Source organism: Artemia sp. Qi Xiang Cuo, chromosome 2, assembly GCF_049724085.1.
Source record: "Artemia sp. Qi Xiang Cuo chromosome 2, ASM4972408v1, whole genome shotgun sequence".
Lineage (NCBI taxonomy): Eukaryota > Metazoa > Arthropoda > Branchiopoda > Anostraca > Artemiidae > Artemia > Artemia sp. Qi Xiang Cuo.
The window spans coordinates 5,601,076-5,620,973 of NC_142795.1; the positions used below are offsets into that span (position 1 = coordinate 5,601,076).

The 19,898-nt window shown below is 36.5% G+C and overlaps 1 protein-coding gene across 3 annotated transcripts in view; it reads right to left on the bottom strand.

The window, feature by feature from the left end:
• Positions 1-6,116, bottom strand: part of LOC148954836 (translation initiation factor eIF2B subunit beta-like) — a 68,877-nt gene extending 62,761 nt beyond the window's left edge. For 2 of the 3 annotated variants that reach the window (XM_089107963.1, XM_089107961.1), the window contains exon 1: positions 6,052-6,116. The gene's annotated coding sequence lies outside the window, so the exon portion shown is untranslated. Of the gene's footprint in view, positions 1-5,795; positions 5,941-6,051 lie in introns of those variants that run through there. The other variant, XM_089107962.1, reaches the window with a different exon arrangement.
• Between the last annotated feature and the right edge of the window lie 13,782 nt (positions 6,117-19,898).

A 19,898-nucleotide genomic window follows, 5' to 3' on the forward strand; every position in this document is an offset into this window, starting at 1 on the left:
AAAAGTTATGCCATCTATAATACAACTTATCCTTAAAATACCAAGGAGTGATAATACTTAAATTTACTTGGGAAACTGCTGATGAATAGTTCAGATCCTTTTTATCAATTTGTAGATTTTAACAATTTATGGCCATTTCATTACTTCTAACAAGTAAAAACTACATGCCATGACAACAAAAAATTCTGGCATAGGCACTTTACAATATTACACATTCCTTAAATTTAAGCAGCCATCATGTCAAACCATGTTTATTAAAAGTCAATACTATGTTTTACTGGTAAGTATCTGCATTCTCTACCTTTGACTTTCTAAGTAATCTTCTAAACTTGTGACTTAGAAATAGGGAAGAGGTAGACATAGAAGCTTGAAAACAACTTACCTAAGTATAAGATAGAGTCTGAATCCATTCTAGAAAGTGCTTTTACCTAGCTCAACTTATTTCCAAACAGCAAAAAGCATACTATCTAAAGTTTTCCCTTTGTTTTTTGCTAAAAGTAGCTTATAATTCATGTGGTAGGAAGCAAATAATTAGGATAGTGCATTGAAATGGTAGCCTACAAGTGACATGTTTCTTAACATTATCTGAGTTGCCTTCACAAACCTTTAAAGCCTTTAAGGTACAGATTAGTGGAAATAAGAGCCTGGAAACTTTCCAGAGTCCTTATGGATTTTTCTTACTCTACTGTCCAGTTTGTTAAAAATGATTTGAAGATTGGTGCTGGAATAGAACAGTTTACAAATTTGGTGATTCTCAATGATAAGATAACAATGCTGCAACTAATGCAATTAAACTGAAAGCAACTATAAAACAAAATTAAATAAAGCATCCTTGATAAGAACTAAGTACACATTTTTACTGCTAATGTAGCTAATTTACAACAGTTTTGTTAATACTCTGTTCTGAACTAAACCCAATAATAACAAAATTCTTACTTTACTACATTCAGAAAATGTCTATTTGTGGGATTTTCAGAGTTGCTTTTATCTTAACTATATCCAAGTCATCCCCCCCCTGATGCCTAGATATAGCTCTACATAATATACAAAAGTTTTCTTTGTTTCTATTTTAAAATTGTTTAGTTTAGGATTATGAGCCAACTGGGTGAATTTTTCATTGTTTCAACTAAATTACTATCCAAAATATGAACATACCACTCAATGCTCTTTTTAGCACTTTTTCAAAATGGCTAATTGATATTACTGCAAATTCTATTTTAAGCCCTAAAGAGAGTTTCAAAGCACAGGCCTATGGTGACACCTGGTTCTATATATCTTTGTTAGTAGAAACTGCTTGAAGAAAGTTATGTTAGAAGAAAATTATATCATTGGAGCTATCAGGGGTGGGGAGGGGGAGTTGCAGGGTCAGAAAAGAAACCACAACATTTGAAAACAGTAGAAAATAAGTATTATAATGGTACTACTTTTATTTAATGAGTGACCAACAAGCAAATTTACTTTTTCTTATTGTTATTAGCTCAAATCCCTTCTATATTAATTTCTGAATGTCTTATTCATCAAAGCAACCGTTTACTGAGACAGCAGGAAGTCCCTTGATGCCCTTTTCTTCAATAAAATTTCTTCTCATCACATTCTCACTTCATTATTTTATGTAATATAGATATAGGTAAATTTGCAGTGGGCCTTATACTTTAGCTAAGATGAAAGTGAAAATGTCATTTGATGCCTTTTTTAGGCTCTTTCATAATTCAATGATTGCTTCTGGGGCTAATTGCATCTTCAACCCTTAAAGGGGCCCCAAAGGTATTTCATTTTTGTAACCACATAGAGAAGTCATCAACACTAGTTAGTTTGAACAAACAATTTTTTTTAATGAATTTTGTATAATTTGCCAGAAGAAAAATTGCAGATGTGTGTTAATTTGTTTTTTTAAGTTATTGAAAAATGGTTAAAAGGATATCACTAGTTTATAAGTAGGTTTTTTAAGAGTAGCCTATTATATTCAAAAAACACTTATTTAGGTAAAATTCTACTTTAGCTACTTTTGGCTATCTTGGAAAGGGGTTAGGTTAGATAAATGAAACTTTCAGGGATGGGTCTATGTGCTAAAGTATATCCTGGGATAAATTTTTGAAGTACCTACCTCCACTCCTTCTCTCTCTAGAGGGTCCTGACCTTTGATGACCTTTAAAAATCTACATGTTATAAATTTGAAATCCTGCAAAATAGATCTTCTGCTTAAATGAAGTACAACAAAATGAAGTACAACCTGTCATGTAGGCAAATTTTGGACCCTCTAGAGGGAGAAGGAGTGGAGGTAGGTACTTCAAAATGTAAATATATACCAAATCATATTATTGACTTAGGAATAAAGTGAATACACCTTTTGATGCCTTTTTTATGCTGATTACGAATATAATAATCATTTCTATTGGAAATTAAATTTAGCCCCCCCTATATATGCCAATTCAGGGTTACAGGAGCAAATAGACAAGGTTCCAGGTAGAAATATGATGTTATTACAGGGAGATTTTAATGCCCAGGTTGGTAGAAATGGAATAGATGGTATCCTAGCCTAGGTAAATTTGGCAAAGGAAAAGAAAACAGTAATGGATACGGACTTTTGCAATTTTGTAGGTATAACAATCTAGTTATAACCAATACGGTATTTGGTCATAAAATGACTCGTAAGTTAACATGGTATTCACGTGATGGTAAGACAGCAAACCTTATTGATTATGTTATAGTAAACCAGAGACTGGCAGGATCAATACAAGATACTAGGGTATATAGGAGTGCTAACTAGGGTATATAGGAGTGGTTAATTTAAAGCTGAAATATCGGAAGGGAAACTACCTCCCGGGAAGTTATGATGCTGGTAGACTCCAGGATAAGAATTTGAGAGAAACTTTCCAGGAACAGTTGAATACTAAACTTCAGAGTTTAAAATTTGATAATGTGGAATATGGTTGGAATAATTTTAGAAAAATAATTTGTGAAGTTGCTGAAGGTGTATTAGGGAAGAAAGCTAGAACTGCAGCTAAGAATATTAGTGAAAAGGCTTTATGTTTAATAGAAAGGAGAAAGGACTTGTACAAGAATTATCTGAGTGATAGATCAGATGAAAACAAAAGAAATGTAAACAGAGTGGAGAAAGCATTAAAATATGAACTAAGGAGGTGTGAAGTGGAGGCCATGGATAAAATTATCGAGGATCTGGAAGATGTAGCTAGACGGCATAATAGTAAAATGTTGAGATGGCATGTTAAAAAATTGAGAGGGGGCAGTCAATGCAGACTTGGCCCAGTTAAAGGTAGGAATGGGGTCGTAACTAGCGATAAGGAAAAAACTAAAGAGAGATGGGCCAAACACTTTGAAAACTTGCTTAACCAAGATAGAGTTGCAGGAAAAAATATAGAGGAAAATGAAAAAGTTTGTGATACTTTGGATGTGAAGGAAGATTTGTTTTGTGAGGAGGAATTAGCAACAGTACTAAAAGGATTAAAGAATAATAAGGCTCCAGGTGCTGATAGGGTGGTAAATGAGTTTCTTAAATATGGTGGCTCTGAGGATAGAAATAAGTTATTGAAGATTATGAATATGATTTTTGAAAAAGGGGAAGTACCTAACGATTGTAGGAAAATCTTAATTAAGCCACTTTATAAGAAAGGTGATAAAAGTGAGTGTGGTAATTATTGAGGCATTAGTCTGGTCTCTGTAGGTAGTAAATTACTTAGGAATATGATACTTTTTAGACTTAGAGATGCCATAGACAAAGTTTTAAGAGAAGAGCAGTGCCGTTATAGAAATGGTAGAAGATGTGTCAACCAAATTTTCACTCTTAGGCTAATAATTGAGAAGTGCCTGAGTTGTCAAACACCTTTGGTCATCAGTTTTATAGATTACAAGCAAGCGTTTGATTCTGTTGATAGAAGAGCTTTAGTAAAGGTTTCATCCTTGTATGGTTTATCAGACAAATATATCAAAGTGATTAGTGCTATGTACGAGAATAACACTGCTGCAGTTAAGGTAGGAAATGAGGTTAGCAGCTGGTTTTGTATTAAATCAGGAGTTAAGCAGGGCTGTGTTCTATCCCCCTTTAAATGGATTATTTTGATGGACTTTGTTTTAAGGAGCACAGGAAAGGCAATGGGAGACCACAGAATCAAATGGGGAGGAAAAAGTCTCCTGGACTTGGATTATTCTGATGATTTAAGCATCCTAGAAGAAAGTGTGGGGAAAATGAATGAAGTTTTAGAGGTTTTGTCAGTTCAGGGTGATAGAATTGGTTGAAAAATTAATGTTAGAAATAATAAGTCACTGAGGCTAGGAATAAGTGAGTATGAAAAGGTGATGTTGGGTAATGAAAAGATGATCAGTTGGGCAGCTTCACTTACCTTGGTGGCATTATTAGTAAAGATGGTGGAAACAGGGAAGATGTTAAAAATAGAATAGCCAAGGCTCAGGGTGTTTTTTCACAGTTAAAAAAAAGTCTGGAAGAATAGGAAAATAAGTCTGCTAACCAAGATTAGAATATTAGAAGCTACAGTGATGACAGTGGTCAAATATGGCTCTGAAGCATGGACGCTCCAAAAAGGGGATGAAGATTTGCTGGATGCTTTCCAGAGAAATTGCTTAAGGATTGTTCTGGGTACCCGGCTGACTGACTGTATTTCAAACAATAGGATATACAAAAAATGTGGTTCAATACTGCTCTCTAGGGCTATAATGAAAGAAAGGTTGAGGTGGTTAGGGCACGTTGTGCGGATAAAGGATGACAGATTGCCAAAGATTGTTCTTTTTGGCCAACCGTCTAGGGCTAAATGGAAAGCAGGTCGTCCCTGTCTGGGGTGGGAGGACGTCATAAAGAAAGATTTAAAGGAAATGGGAACTTCGTGGGCGGGTATAAAAAGAGAGGCTTTGAACAGCTTGGGGTGGAGGAGGATCATGCGTAGCTGTGTTGGCCTCAGGCAGCTTGGTGCTGAGGTGAGTTGTTAGTAGTAGTAGTAGGGTATATATTTGTACATTAGGGGGGGGGGGGCAAATTTTGTTTCTGATGGAAATGGGAGGTAAGTTTAAACTTTACCCTCCCCCCCCCCCTAATGTAGAAATATATACCCTGAATTGGCATATATATATAGGGGGGGGGCTAAAATTCATTTCCAATAGAAATGATTATTATATTTGTAATCAGCATAAAAAAAGGCATCAAATGGTGTATTCACTTTGTTCCTAACTCAATAATATGATTTGGTATATATTTACCCTTCAAAATATCTTCCCAGGACATACTTTAGCCTATAGACCCATCTCTGAAAGTTTTATTTTCCTAACCTAACCCCTTACCAAGATAGCCAAAAGTAGCTAAAGTAGAATTTTACCCTTATTTATAAAAATTCAAGACTCATTTATTAGGAAAATCAAATATAAACTGTTTCTCTACTATTTCAAGTTTCTCAAATACTGCCAACAAAATAGCACTGAATTCTGCAATTTAAAACTTTGCCCATGACATTCAGGGTACAAATTTGCACATTTAGGGGAGTAGGGTGGGTAAATTTCATGGTAGATTTGCACTGGGCTAGATAATTTAGCTAGGATGAAAGTGCAAACATCATTTATGCTTTTTTATGCTCTTTCATTATTCATATAGACTAAAATACATTTGGCTTTAAGGGACCAAGATGCAATTAACCCCAGGACCAATTATTGAATTATGAAAGAACATAAACAAAGGCATCAAATGATGTTTTCACTTTCATCTTCTCTAAACTATAGGCTAAGGCCCACTGCAAATTTACCTAGGCTAGATATTTATCTCAAATTGTAATTACCATTCCTGTGTCAGCTAAAAATGATTCTTTATTTATTACACACTTTTTCAACTTCTGGTCACTAGGCTAAAGGCCATAAGCCCCCTTAAGGGCTCAAAATGGAACTTGCCCCAGAAGAAATTACTGAATTTGGAAAGGCCATAAAAAAAGGCATCAAATGATGTATTCACTTTCTTCGTAGAAAAACTATTTGAATATGGCCTCTTGATTAACTTCAAGCATTTGGCGTCAAGGCAAGAAACATATTATTCCTTACTATGTTCAATTTTTGCTCTCCCGTAGCGAGTTTTAATTTTAAATTTTGGCAAAATAAGTAAAACCCATTAACTGTCAACGTTGAAAGTAATGGAAACTCACGCCGGGAACTAGGGATTTTCGCTTGAAAAGAGTGAAGTCGAGAAATTTGAACGTGCGTTGCCCCTTTCACTCTTCTGATCAATGTTTCCACTTCTCCCGATTTTTCTGGAGATCTACCGAATTTCTAATCAATCTCCCGACAAAAAAAGAAGATACCGAATCTCCCGAAAATATCCAGAAAACTTAATCCCCGGAACACTTTACTTTTTGGTCATTCTTTTCTATTTTCTTTTTACCTGTCCATTGCCTGTGGTCTTTTAGGGACTATTCCTAACGTCCCAGGTAATTGAGGCACTGCGACTTGAATTTATTGGCATAGGTATGAACATTGCCCATTATCCATTCCACAGTGGTTGCATTGGTTTTCTGTTTTTGATCATTTAAACACCTTCAAGGTTTGTAATTAACTAATTATTTTCAATTCATAAACTAATCACAGTTGTTGGCTTGCACCAAGAAAATGGGAACTAGCACTATGTGGGTCCAGCTGATTCATTAGGTTCAAAAGGATCAAGAATTACTACAAATCTAAAGAAATATGACAAAAATTAGAATATGTCTGCAGTTGCTCTGTAGGGGTTTTTTCAAATGATCCAACACAAGAAACAGAGACGACAATTACTGCATTTTGAAAACAATTTACGATTTTTGCTGGTTGACAAGTTAGTCCCATTCCTGAAAAAATATGCCGCATAAGAATTTTACTGAAGAAAGACTGGGTAAGCAGAAAGTGACGAATATAGTCCGCTAGGGCCTGTCAGTGTATTATAAAACATAAAATTGCGAAGAAAGGATGAAAACTAGTACAAAAAGTTGAAAAGTGCGATTGACAAAGAATGGCGGAAACATTCTGATAGTGCCAATGATGATAAAACAGTGACTCTGACAGCCGTGGACTACTGGAAATAGGCTTTGAGTGCAAGGGACCACCATGGAAACCAAACTTAGTAAAGTTTGTGCAATATCTGTTTTCCTTGCCATTTTCGAACGTAGCTTCAGAAAGACTGTTCAGCTTACACAAGAAGTAAATACAGGCAGTAGGAATCATTTGGTAACAGTAACTTTGGCATCCACAATTCAGACGAAACTTGAAATGAAACGAGACGGAGTTACAGCAGACACACTGACGGTTGACCAGCCCCTCAGAAAGAGGCTAAAAGGAGTAGTAGCGTATCCCAGCACAGCTGAATTACCAGCACAGCTAAAAAGCCATGCGTTAGACACAGATTATGAATGTAATGTGGTATATGTATCTGAAGACTTTGCAATTTCTTATACTTTTTTTCAGTTATATCAATACTAATGAGCTACGACTTTGCGTTTTCTCTTTATCATTTGTGAATACCTCTGAGGATGGTGGTAAATAAAAAATTATCCACTTAACTCAGACTCAATGGTCAAAGACCTAGTGTCCGTAATTCGTCAGGATTTTCTGTCCCAGTCCTGAACTTAGTGGGTTGTCGTGTGCAATCTTAAAGGGCCAGAAAAAGTAAGGGTCGATGAAGAAAAATGTCTTAATTTAACAGTTTTAGAGACTGAATAAAATATAACTGAACTTAGTTTTAAAATTAAATAGATTTCAAGCTTGTAGCTGCTTCCTTTTGTCATGTTTGACAACGTTGATTGCTGAATTTTCTTTGCGGAATTGCAGCTGGCTCCAGTAAATCTGCACTCCAAATTTGGAATGTGGTACTTTATACTCAGATCGCTCGAACACCTCCAAATACTCAATACAAAATACAAAAAACTGGAAATTCTACCAAATCCTGAGATCCATCTCCCGATTTTCTCCCGAATCCTGAGAGCCATCTCCCGATTTTCTCCTGAAAATTGTCAAGATTCTACAGATTGTTTGAAAAGATAAGTGGAAACACTGCTTCTGATGACCATTATTTCATCTAGAAATCTTTGTAACTTATTTTATGGCCATTAGAAACTAAAAAGTTATCTCTAATTTCTTTGAGACGTACTTAAAACAAAATATAGGAGTTCTCCCTGCTTAAATCAGCTTCTAATAAACAATGGTAAGATATCAATCTCAGTATTTTTACAAATACTAGATTTTACAATTAACCATTTTTACAAATACTCCTAGAAATTTGTATACGTTAACTTTTATTACTCAGACCTTTAGCTGAACTATATTCAGCACTACCATAGTCTTCACTGTAGTGATGTCAACTACCACAGGCAAGGGTTCAAATGCATTCCTTGGTTCTTGCACGGACAATTTTAGATGATATAGTAACTTATTATTTACTTTTTGGTCCACTTGGAACTATATATTAGACGCTCGAGAGAATTCCTATTCCTCAGCAGAATTTCCTCCCTTTTCCCTTTTTGAAAATTTCTTTTTTCTGTTTTCCTTTTATTCAGACAGTTCTCTGTTATTACAAGAAAGTTGACTCCTGTTAGTACACTAAATATTCCACTAGAAGTATATCAAGTTATGTATAGTTTTAGTCAGAAGCCTGTTTCTGAGGTTGGCTCCCGGTCAATGACATAAAAAAAAAATTCAGCACATGCGAATTAAAAAACAGCAAATTAAAAATAAAGTCAAACAGCTTTTTAAATTGTATTCCTTGGTATTTTCGGATTGTTTTTTTTTCTACGGATGAAAAAAAGTCAAATAGATCATCGAAAAGTTTCTCTCTAACCATCATATCTTTCTTGAAACGTCGAACACTGATATTCAACTGAATTACACATTTTGCCAAGTTCCACCTCAGTGTCACCTAGTAAATTCAGAAACCGTCAAATGAAAAACACAAGGGTGTCCACATGTCTAGGTAAGGCAGATTTAGGCTCAAGTATTTAAGATTTTCCACATCAATTAGCTTTGATCTATTGATTTGCTTATTTTTGAGCACATTCCTAAAAAATAAGATGGCTCAGTTGGATGTACAGAACTTACTGACCATTTAATATAGCACTATTTTTCAGGAATCTTATGTGATAAAGTGCATTTGGCCTCAATTTATACAATCAAGTGGAAAAAATAAGGCTTGGCTAATTTAATTTTAAATGTATCTCTTGCACGAGTAATATCTTCGTGTGTAATAAGAAACCTTAGGATCAACAAGTGAATGCGCCACAAAATCTTCAAGAGCCTGCGGATTCGTATTCCAAATTCCTAAGACTCTGTGTTAAGAATATTGACCTTGGGCAGGACAACTGAAAGAAAGTACAAACTATCTTGTACGAAATGGTTATATATGAAGACAAGAATCTGTTCAGCCTTTTACTCTGTTCCTATGTATCAGCACCCTCTCTGGGTCTGGCTTTAAGAATAACACAATCGGGCTCCTCTTTTCCAAGGATCTTTCAACCAATATTTTTATGGAAATCCATCACGTACTTACGGCTTTCAGTAACTTGTGGGTTTTCACCTGAAAAACTTCTAATATACTTGGGCACACAAACAAATCCGTAAGCAATTTCTCTGGAAAACATCTAGCAAATCGTCCTCCGTTTTTTCGGAGCGCCTATGCTTCAGAAACATGCTTTACTACTGTCATCGTTTTAGCTTCTGATATTATCTTCTTTTGTTTTAGCAAACGTGGGGTTTTCAGTCGAAACTATTCAGCCGTTTTCCTTTTGACTCACTCTGTGAGTTGAAATGAGCTACTGCATTGGTTGCTCCGTATTTATCTTGAATCTGTTTAGATATCTTGTAGTAAAACTTTGATTCTAGAAGTTTAAATATCAGAGGATACACATTGAGTTTTGTGCTCTGTGTGTATGCTCGGTAAGCTAGACTGTTAGCTTATACTGAGATTTTGTGATATTTGAAGCACTTTAACAGTTTACATCGCAGGGTATACTGTGCAGACGTCAGCATATTATATTCAAATAGGCAATGGTCAATTGTTTAATTTTTCATATTACGACGTCTGCAAAAAGGGGATAAGGGAGTTGAGCCACTTGAATTAGGAAACTGATACTAAAACTGTTGAAAATTTACCCCACTTGAGACGGACCGAATTCTATGAGAAAATTTTTAGAAAGGTACTTATTGGGGAAGGGAGATAACTTTGGTTTATTTTTATTTAATATTACCTCTGATAATCTCCAGCGACATATGTCTGCAATGGGGAAGGGTCTCCCACTCGGCTGGTCAATATTTAGAGCGTTTTTTTTTGTAGTTTCATCCGCCTGATGGTTACCAGTTATACCTGAGTGGCTTGGAACATATTGAAGGTATTATCTTATGCCCCTTGAAGCAAGAATATCAATAATTCTAAGACAATAAAATATGTCTATATCCATCTTATACCGAGAAGCTGAATACAGTTGCTCTAGGCTTGACAAAGAGTCTGAATAAACTATAATATTTTGTAAATTAGGAATCAGAGGTTGATTATTCATAAGGTGCTCTAATGCCATGATTATGGCAATTAACTCAGAAGACTTTATAGACACATTGCCTTACATTCTCTCACCCATTGCAACATTGAGGTGTTGGAGAAAAGCTCCACTTACCACCTTCTCATTCATTTTGAACCCATCAACAAAAATGGGTAATGGTTTTTATATGTAACTTTATTAAAGTCAGCAAATGTTTTTCTTGATGAAAGCAATAGGGATAAGTTCTTTAGTCCACTTTGAGAAATTAGTGTTTATTATGGGGATTGACTAACTCCATGGAAGGGGGTATGTAGGTACAATAGACTTTGCTGGCTCTGGGGTGGGGGTGGGAGTTTCTGGGTACTGGTAAATTCATTTGCAATGCCTCTGTACATGGATGGATTTCTTAACCAGTTATGCAGGGTAAGTGAGCTATTGGCTTCAATTTTGTCAAATAATTTATTAGAAGAAATCTTCATCTTTCATTTATTGTTGATAATTCACTCTCAGTAAGCAGAAACTTAGTGCTTGTTGGTATTCTAAGATCAAATTTGAGACGGATAATATAATCTTGGTTCGCAGATTTATCTTCCTATTCTTCTAAAAAAAATTCAACTGTGAAAAAATACCCTGGTTCTTGGCTATTCTACTTTTAACATCTTCACTGCACCTGCCGTCTATACTTATAATACTATCTAGGTAATTGAAGCTGGGCACGTTATCGATCTTTACGTTACCCAACGTCACTCTTTCATCTTCAAAAATTCTTAGCCATAGGGACTTACTCGCAAAACCTCCAAAAGTTCATTTGTTTGGCCAGCATTTTCATCAAGGATATTTAAATTGTGGACATAATCTAAGTCCATGAAAGTTTTACTTCCCTATTTCATTCAATGTTCTCCCACTGCCTTTGCTGCGCTCCTTAAGATCAAGTCCATCAAAATGATCCATATAAATGGGGATAGAACGTGACCCTACTTCACTCCTAATTTAATACAAAACCAGCAACTAACCTCATTTCCTATCTTTCCGCAGCAATGTTATTCTCGTGCATAGCACTGATCACTTTAATGTATATTTCTGATATACCATATAAGGATAAGACCTTTGCCAAAGCTCTTCTATCCTCTGAATCAAACGATTTTATATCATAGGCAGCGCAATCGCGCTTCCTAAGTAAAGAACGATGTTGGCACAATGTATTACTTGTTTATTGTTTTTTACTTTAAACCAGGCTACTTTGTATCGAAGGAGTTGTCGTAGAAATTCCAAAAAGTCCTCACTCGATTGGAAATTGGAGTGGCTTGTGCCCTTTTAAATAGTCGAAAGTGATTGGAAGGCAACTAACACCCCTTCCACGCCCACCATTTCCCCAAACACATCCAATCAAAATTTCGAGATTACCATTTTGCTAAGCGTAGTTGATTTTCAGATAGAAACTATGTTTTGAGGAGGACACTCCCCCGCAGACCTCAGGGCAAGGGTTGCGAGTTATGCCCTTGGGGCATATAAGGTTTTCATAGAAGGTGTTGTTGTAGAAACTTCAAAAAAGGCTCATTCGATTGAGAATTCAAAGGGCCAGTGCCCTTTTAATAGTCGAAAGTGGTTTGAGCGCAACTAACCTCCCTCTAGCACCCGCGTGTCCCCAGACACATCCAATCAAAATTTTTAGGCAGCTATTTTGTTCAACGTAGTTAAAATTTTTAGAAATTAGGTCTTTCAGTATGATAACCCCCTCAAAGCCCTCAGGGCAAGCGTTGTAAGTTTTGCCCTGGGGGCATAAAAGGTTTTTAAAGATAGTGTTGTTGTAGAAACTTCAAAAAGGACTCATTCGATTGGAAATTAGAAGGGCTTATGCCGTTTTTAATAGTTGAAAGTGGTTGGAGGCCGTCTCACACCCACTATTTCCCCAAACACATCCAATCAAAATTTTGTGATAGCCATTTTGTTCGACGTAGTTAAAAAGTCAATGAATTATGTTTTTGAGGATGACACTCCCCCCACAGACCTCAGGGAAGGGGTTGTAAGTTATGCCCTGCGGGCATATAAGATTTTTTTTTAGAAATCATTGTCGTAGAAACTTCAAAAAGGAATCATTTGATTGGAAATTGAAACGGCTAGTGCCCTTTTTGATAGTCGAAAGTGATTTGAGGGCAAGTAACCCCCCTCTCAAGCGCACCATTTCCCCAAACACATTCAATCAAAATTTTGAGATAGGCATTTTGTTCAACGTAATTGAAAGATCCGGAAATTATTTCTTTGAGGATGACAACCCCCTCACAGCCCTCAGGGCAAGGGTTGTAAGTTATGCCCTGGGGCATATAAGGTTTTTATAGAAAGCGTTGTCGTAGAAACATCAAAAAGGGCTCATTCGATTGGAAATTGAAAGGGCTAGTGCCCTTTGTAATTTTCGGAAGTGATTGGAGGCCAACTAACCCCCCTTTTACGCCCACCATTTCCCCAAATACATCCAATCAAAATTTTGAGATGGAAATTTTCTTTAACGTAGTTAAAAGTTCTGGAAATTAGGTCTTTGACGATGACACCCCTCCCTCCCAGCCCTAAGGGGAAGGGTTGTAAGTTATACCTTGGGGGCACATAAAGTTTTTATTGAAAGTGTTGTCGTAGAAACTTCAAAAAGGGCTCATTTGATTGGAAATTAGAAGGAATTGTGCCCTTTTAATAGTCAAAAGGGATTGGAGGATAACTAACACATCCAATCCAAATTTTGCGATAGCCATTTTGTTCGACGCAGTTAAAAAGCCCAGAAATTATTTTTTTGAGGATGACACTAACCCGACAACCCTCAGGGCAAGGGTTTTAAGTTATACCCTGGGGGCATATAAGGTTTTTTTTTATTGAAAGCATTGTCGTAGAAACCTCAAAAAGAAATCATTTGATTGAAAATTGAAACGGCTAGTGCCCTTTTTAATAGTCGAAAGTGATTTGAGGGTAAGTAACCCCCCTCTCACGCTAACCATTTACCCAAACACATCCAATCAAAATTTTAAGATAGCCATTTTGTTCAACATAATTGAAAGGTCCGGAAATTAAGTCTTTGAGGATTACAACCCCCTTACAGCCCTCAGGGCGAGAATTGTAATTTGTGCCCTGGGGCATATAAGATTTTCATAGAAATCGTTGTCATAGAAACTTCAAAAAGGGCTCATTCGATTGAAAATTGAAAGGGCTAGTGCCCTTTTTAATAGTATTAAGTGGTGGGAGGGCAACTAACCCCTTCTTACACCCATCATTTCCCTAAACACATCCAATCAAAATTTTGAGGTAGTAATTTTCTTCAACGTAGTTGAAAGTTCTTGAAATTAGGTCTTTGAGGATGACACCCCCCTCCCAGCCCTCAGGGGAAGGGTTGTAAGCTATGCCCTGGGGGCCTATAAAGTTTTTATTGAAAGCGTTGTCGTAGAAACTTCAAAAGGGTAGTTCATTACTGAAGGCTAGTTCATTATTGAACTACCGCTTGTCAAGGCAAGATATAACTTTTACTTCGTGATAGTTCTCAACTGTGAAATCCAGTTTTATATCAATTATTGCACTGTTGATTCCGGGGCCCCTCATATTTGGATTTTATGAAGAAAGGGGCCCACGTTCGTAAGTTTCTTTGAAATGTCATTTTGATGAGTTGAGGAAAGAAGCGAGCGTTCTGCATATTTAGAGATATATTAATTTCATATACAATATAATTAGCGATGTCTCTCACGAAAAAGTATTTCGATGAGCGTATGGACAACTTAAAGCAACTGGTAGAAAATCTTTGTACGGAGAATGCAGCGTTGAAACAAGAGAACACTGGCTTGAAATCTGCTCTTGTGGCAGTTAAAAACCAGGTTTTAAGAACTGAATTGTAAGTTAAGCGCAAGAACCTTCTTATCCATGGAATTCCTAACAAGTAAAATGAAGATATTTTTTGTCAGAAATGTCGGTACACAACTACAGGGACATTAATTTCGCAGCCATCTGTAGACTTAGAAGAAAGACTAAAAAGTCCCAGGAAACAAAACTCGCGTCCAACATCGGTCCTTAGTTTTACATACGTTCTAAATCTTTGACATAAGGACAATATTATGGCTTATGTTGGTAATATAGGAAATGCAGAGAAAAGCGTCAGTATTTACCTACTATTTGAGCTGGCTAAATGTCGGAAAGAACTTTTGAGTACGGCTTGTAATTTAAGAAACTGTAAAGTTGCCTCCGATAAAGTGTCTCATACCAAAGTTGTTCAGAAGGGGACTAGGTTATGGCTAGAATCTAAAAATACTTCTAGCTCTAACCGGATCAAGGTTGATGACGCATGCTACGACCCGCTTGCCCTAGTTTTCCCCTCGGCCAATTCTGATTTCGATTCTGACGCATGATTATTAGTGAGTGCTCGCTTCCGCTTAATATATTATATCTTCAGAATATGTGCTGTTCTTTAATGTTATCTGTCTTCTTGTATTTTTCCCTTTTATTTGTCTTTCTTTACCCTCAGTATTTACATCTTCCTGTGCTATTTTACTTGTTATTTTTTTTTGTTTCAGAGCAAAATAATGAAATTCGTGTCATAGCCTTTTTAATTGGGATTAGGAGATTGACGTCACTGGTGTTCACGTGACTAGAGCATGGCTCTCTGTCACCTGCATCGGTAAGTAATTATGGTTGAGACTGATTCTCTGTTGGGGATTAACGCTAACATAATACTAGGGAAATTAAATGATTATGAATGTAGGAGGGTTAATTTTAATGAAATTATAAATAATCCGGTTGGTAAAGCCCCCAATACGAATTTACATGAAAATTTTGAGAATATTATTGATAGTGTGCTTGTGGAGGAGCTGAGATTTTGGGACTCCGGAGCTCGGTGGGGTGACGCATTTTTGGTTGTGCATGTAAACGTTCAGGGCCTAAATTCCTCGTTTGATGATATTCAATTATTATGTAGGAATTCGCGCCCTGCAATTATCGGTCTCTGTGAAACTTTTTTAAGAGAGAAAAATCGGGTACTTTTGGATATTCCCGGTTATATGTCGATATTTCTTAACCGCAAGACGGCCCAAAAAGGTGGACTCGGATTTTACATCTGAAATAATCTTCAGGCTGTACTAACACATGATTTATGTACAAATAATGAAAAGGTATTTGAGTCACTTTTTATAGAAGTCCCAATCAACGCTAAGGAAAGGGTAATAATAGGCGAAGTATATCGTTCTCCAACTGGGTCTATAACTCAATTTATGGAAACCTTAGAAGATGTTCTTGGAAAAGTTTTTTTCTGAAAAATCCGAAGTTGTATTGATGGGTGACTTTAACCTTGACCTTGCGGAACCGTCATCTAGACAGGCTTCTGATCTTTTGTCTTTACTTATTTCGTATGGATTAGCTCCTTGTATAAACATACCGAAAAGGATTTCTAACCAGACAGCAACATTAATTGACAATATTGTATCATCACTACACTCCATTAAAAACGAAGTACTACTTTCTGATACTTCCGAACCATTTCCCAGTTGCAGCCTTGCTTCCAACCCTCCAAAATCCGCAAACATTAGCCCCATAGGATACACCAACATTATGTAGACCATCAATTGAGCTGGATAAACCGAAAGGAGATCTGAGTACGTTTTCATAGAACTTTCCTTTGCCAGAAAATATTAATTTGGGCAATTATAATGTTATATATGGCTAGTTTTATGACACTGTCAAGGAAAAATTCTCGGCTTATTGTCTAAAAGCTCCTTTAAGGAATCCTCGATCAAAAAGATCAACACCCATAGCTTCCTGGCTAACATCGGGAGTCCTCAAGTCAATAAATTGGAAGCAGAACCTTTGGAAAGAGTACAAAAACAAACCAAGTGATGCTAAATTAGAAGTATTTAAGTTGTACCGTAATATGCTGAAATCAATTATTCGGAGAGCTAAAACAGTATATTTTACAAAAAGATTTGATAATTGCGGTAAAAATATAAAGAAGATGTGGGACGTGATTAAGGAAGTTAGGTGGCCATCCAAAAAACTAGAAGGTCTCCCTACGTCTTATGGTAGACGATCAACTTATCACAGAAAAAGGGCAAGTACGACATCATATGAACAAATTCTTTGCGGAGATAGGGAAATCAACTGCTAATAGCGTTTCCCACTGCTCGGTGTCACAGACTTGGAAGCAGTTCCTAGGTCCCCCGTGCTTGAAATCAATGGTTCTTGAGGACTTTACGGTGCAGGAAATTACAATTAGTGTTTTGTCTCTCTTTTAGGCCGATCTCTCTTTTGTCAGTGTTCTCTAAGATATTTGAAAGGCCAATGCTCAAACGTCTGGTGAGATTTCTTCAAGCAAATTTTTTTTTCCATCAACATCAGTTTGGGTTTCGCGCGAAGTATTATACAGAACATGCTTGCAATAAACTTCTTCAGTTTGTACGACGATTTTTAGATTCTAATCTTATTCCTGCAGCCATTTTTCTTGATGTAAAGAAAGCTTTTGACAGCCTTACACACAAGATCCTCACTGGTAAATTTTCTCATCATGGTGTGCGTGGGGAAGCATTATCTTGGTTCTATTCATATCTTACTGAGAGATCTATTGCCACGGAAGATACAGACAAAAAAGTTCCAATTGAATACGGAGTACCGCAAGGTTCTATTCTTGGGCCAACCCTCTTCCTGATATATGTTAACGACCTCTACCGACTTCTTAACACCTCAATTCCTAATGTTTGCTGTGGATTGTGTCACAAATGTCACTCTCAGACTATGTCGATGTCCACGTCTGATAGTCGAGAAGAACAGGTGGCATTTGCAGATGACACTACTCTAGGTGCTGCAGCTCCGGAAGAGTCGTCCCTTATTCTAAAGCTTCAAGCAATGACTGAGAAGATACTCAATTGGTTTGACATAAATAAACTAGCTTTACATGTAAAAAAAAGTCGTACATTCTTATTTTGTCCTGTACAGATGTGAGCTGCCCCAGAATTATTAAACATCTCACACCATGAGGCTCCGTAAGTCACCCCCGGATCGATAGGTGTGATTCATGGGAGTCTCTTTGGCTCAAAATTTATTGTTTAAGTGGCATGTTCAAGTAATAAGAGTGAAAATTTCCCATGGACTTGGAATCATCCAAAAATTAGAGCGTTTATTTTCTTTTCCTATACTCCGTCTTTTATAATTCTCTCTCATTTACCCTTATATATGTTACTGTTCGTCTGTGTGGATGTCTACATTTTCTTCTGTACTTGCTCCTGTTCATATTATTCATGAGAAAGTGGTAAGAGTTCTCAAGTTGACTACACACACTCCTGTTGATCTTCTTAAGATTAGAGATATTTATGTTATATCTCCATCTTCGTTGGCACATCAATGCTTCCACGAAGATCTCCCATTTTGTTTTTCTGGACTACTTAAACTCGTAAGGGGAGCAAATCTGTACATAGTTCGTAAGTGGGAGGATGTGATGATTCTGGCTACTCCCTCGGTTCGTTCAGACTTTGGTCTGGTTTTGACTGTGGGACGTGCTTGGAACTTGGTTCCTGCTGAGATTTGTCAGTCACGAACATTTTGCTCCTTTAAGAGATATATGAAAAGTTTCTTATTAAAGGTAAATATTAAATACTTTATAGTTATTATCGTTTTTTTTTTGGGGGGGGGGGGTGTTTTTGTTTTGTTGGCGTTGGATCCTCGATGATGTAGAGAATTTTTATTTATTTATTTATTGTAGGGTGATAGGAGGGTCGCTGTTTCGTGTGGGCTGTCGGTGAGTTGAGTTCTTTTCCTTATAGATTTGTTAATTAGACATTGTTCAGTATTGTTTATGCCAAGTTTCAATATTAGTTATTTATTCTATGTTGTTTCCCAAATAACGGGACATTGAGCCCTTTGGGATATTGTTTTTGTTATTGCTATTTATGGAACTAAGTGGAACTGGAAATTCAACTGGAAATTGAAAGGGCTAGTTCCTTTTTTAATAGTTGAAAGTGATTGGAGAGCAACTAACGCCCCTCTTGCGCCTATCATTTCCCCAAACACATCCAATCAAAATTTTGAGATAGCCATTTTGTTAACGTAGTTAAAAATTCTGGAAATTAGGTCTTTTAGGATGACAACCCCCTCACAGCCCTCAGGGCAAGGGTTGTAATTTATCCACTGGGGGCATATAAGGTGTTTATAGAAAGCGTTGTCGTAGAAACTCATAAAGGGCTCATTCGATTGGAAATTGGAAGGGCTACTGCCCTTTTTAATAGTCGAAAGTGATTGGAAGGCTTGACATTTTTATAGTAAAGATCGATGTGGGTATAATGTATTATTATTATTTATTCTTTTTGTTTAGACCAGGGCACTTCATATCGAAGGAGTTGTCGTAGGGACTTCGAAAAGGGCTGATTTGATTCAAAATAGAAAGGGCTAATGCCCTTTTAATAGTCAAAAGCGATTGGAGGGCAACTAAACCCCCTCCCACGCCAACCCTCCCATTTGGTCATTATGTTTAAAAACTAAATGTAGCCTTAAGATTAAATTCAAATACACTGTGTTAATGCTAATTCCCAATAAGGCATCTCAGCAGTATCCCAAGAACAACTGAGGGTATTATGTTCAAACTTTCGGGGCTACTTCTGCTCTTAAAATATATCATGATCAAACTAGCGTAAGTGTATCCAAGCTATCAAAGAAAGTAAACAGATTTTTTTGCGAATGGTATCATGTTTTCTATTTCAGGTCAACTAGAGGAGGTATGAAACTAAATCAAACACTACTATTTGTTTCCAGATTTTTAAAAGGGTGTATGTTGTTAAAAATTGCTGACAAGTTTTCTCCAGTACACAAATAGCAGGCCAAACTAAAAAGTCTTAAAAAACGAAAGGATTTAGAGTATTATTTTCTTCTCCCCTGAAAAGACTATGTTAATATAAAACGATCAGAAATTAATTTAAAAAACTTTTTCCACAAAATAAGTTTCAAAGAAAAAAGAACTCCATTTAACCAAAAATGATCAAAAATAAAATCAAATAATCTACCAAGCGTAAAACTACCACAAATCATCACATTTCATTTATTTATCGTCGATAAATAAATGAAACCCAAAAATGAAAAGAAATTACAATAAATAACCGAGTCAAACTCAAGACGAGCAGAAATCAACATGAGTAGGGCTCAAAACCCCTATTCCTTCCCAAGGCCAGAACATAATTTGCACTTTGCTTAACGTAGTTGAAAGATATGGAAAATATGTCTTTTTGGAGGACGCTCTCTCTAGAGCCCTCAGGGCAAGGGTTGTAAGTTATGCCCTGGGGGCATTTTAGGTTTTTATAGAAAGCATTGTCATAGAAACTTCAAAAGTGGCTCACTCAATTGGAAATTGAAAGGGCTAGTGCCTCTTTTAACAGTCGAGAGGGATTGGAGGGTTACTAACCT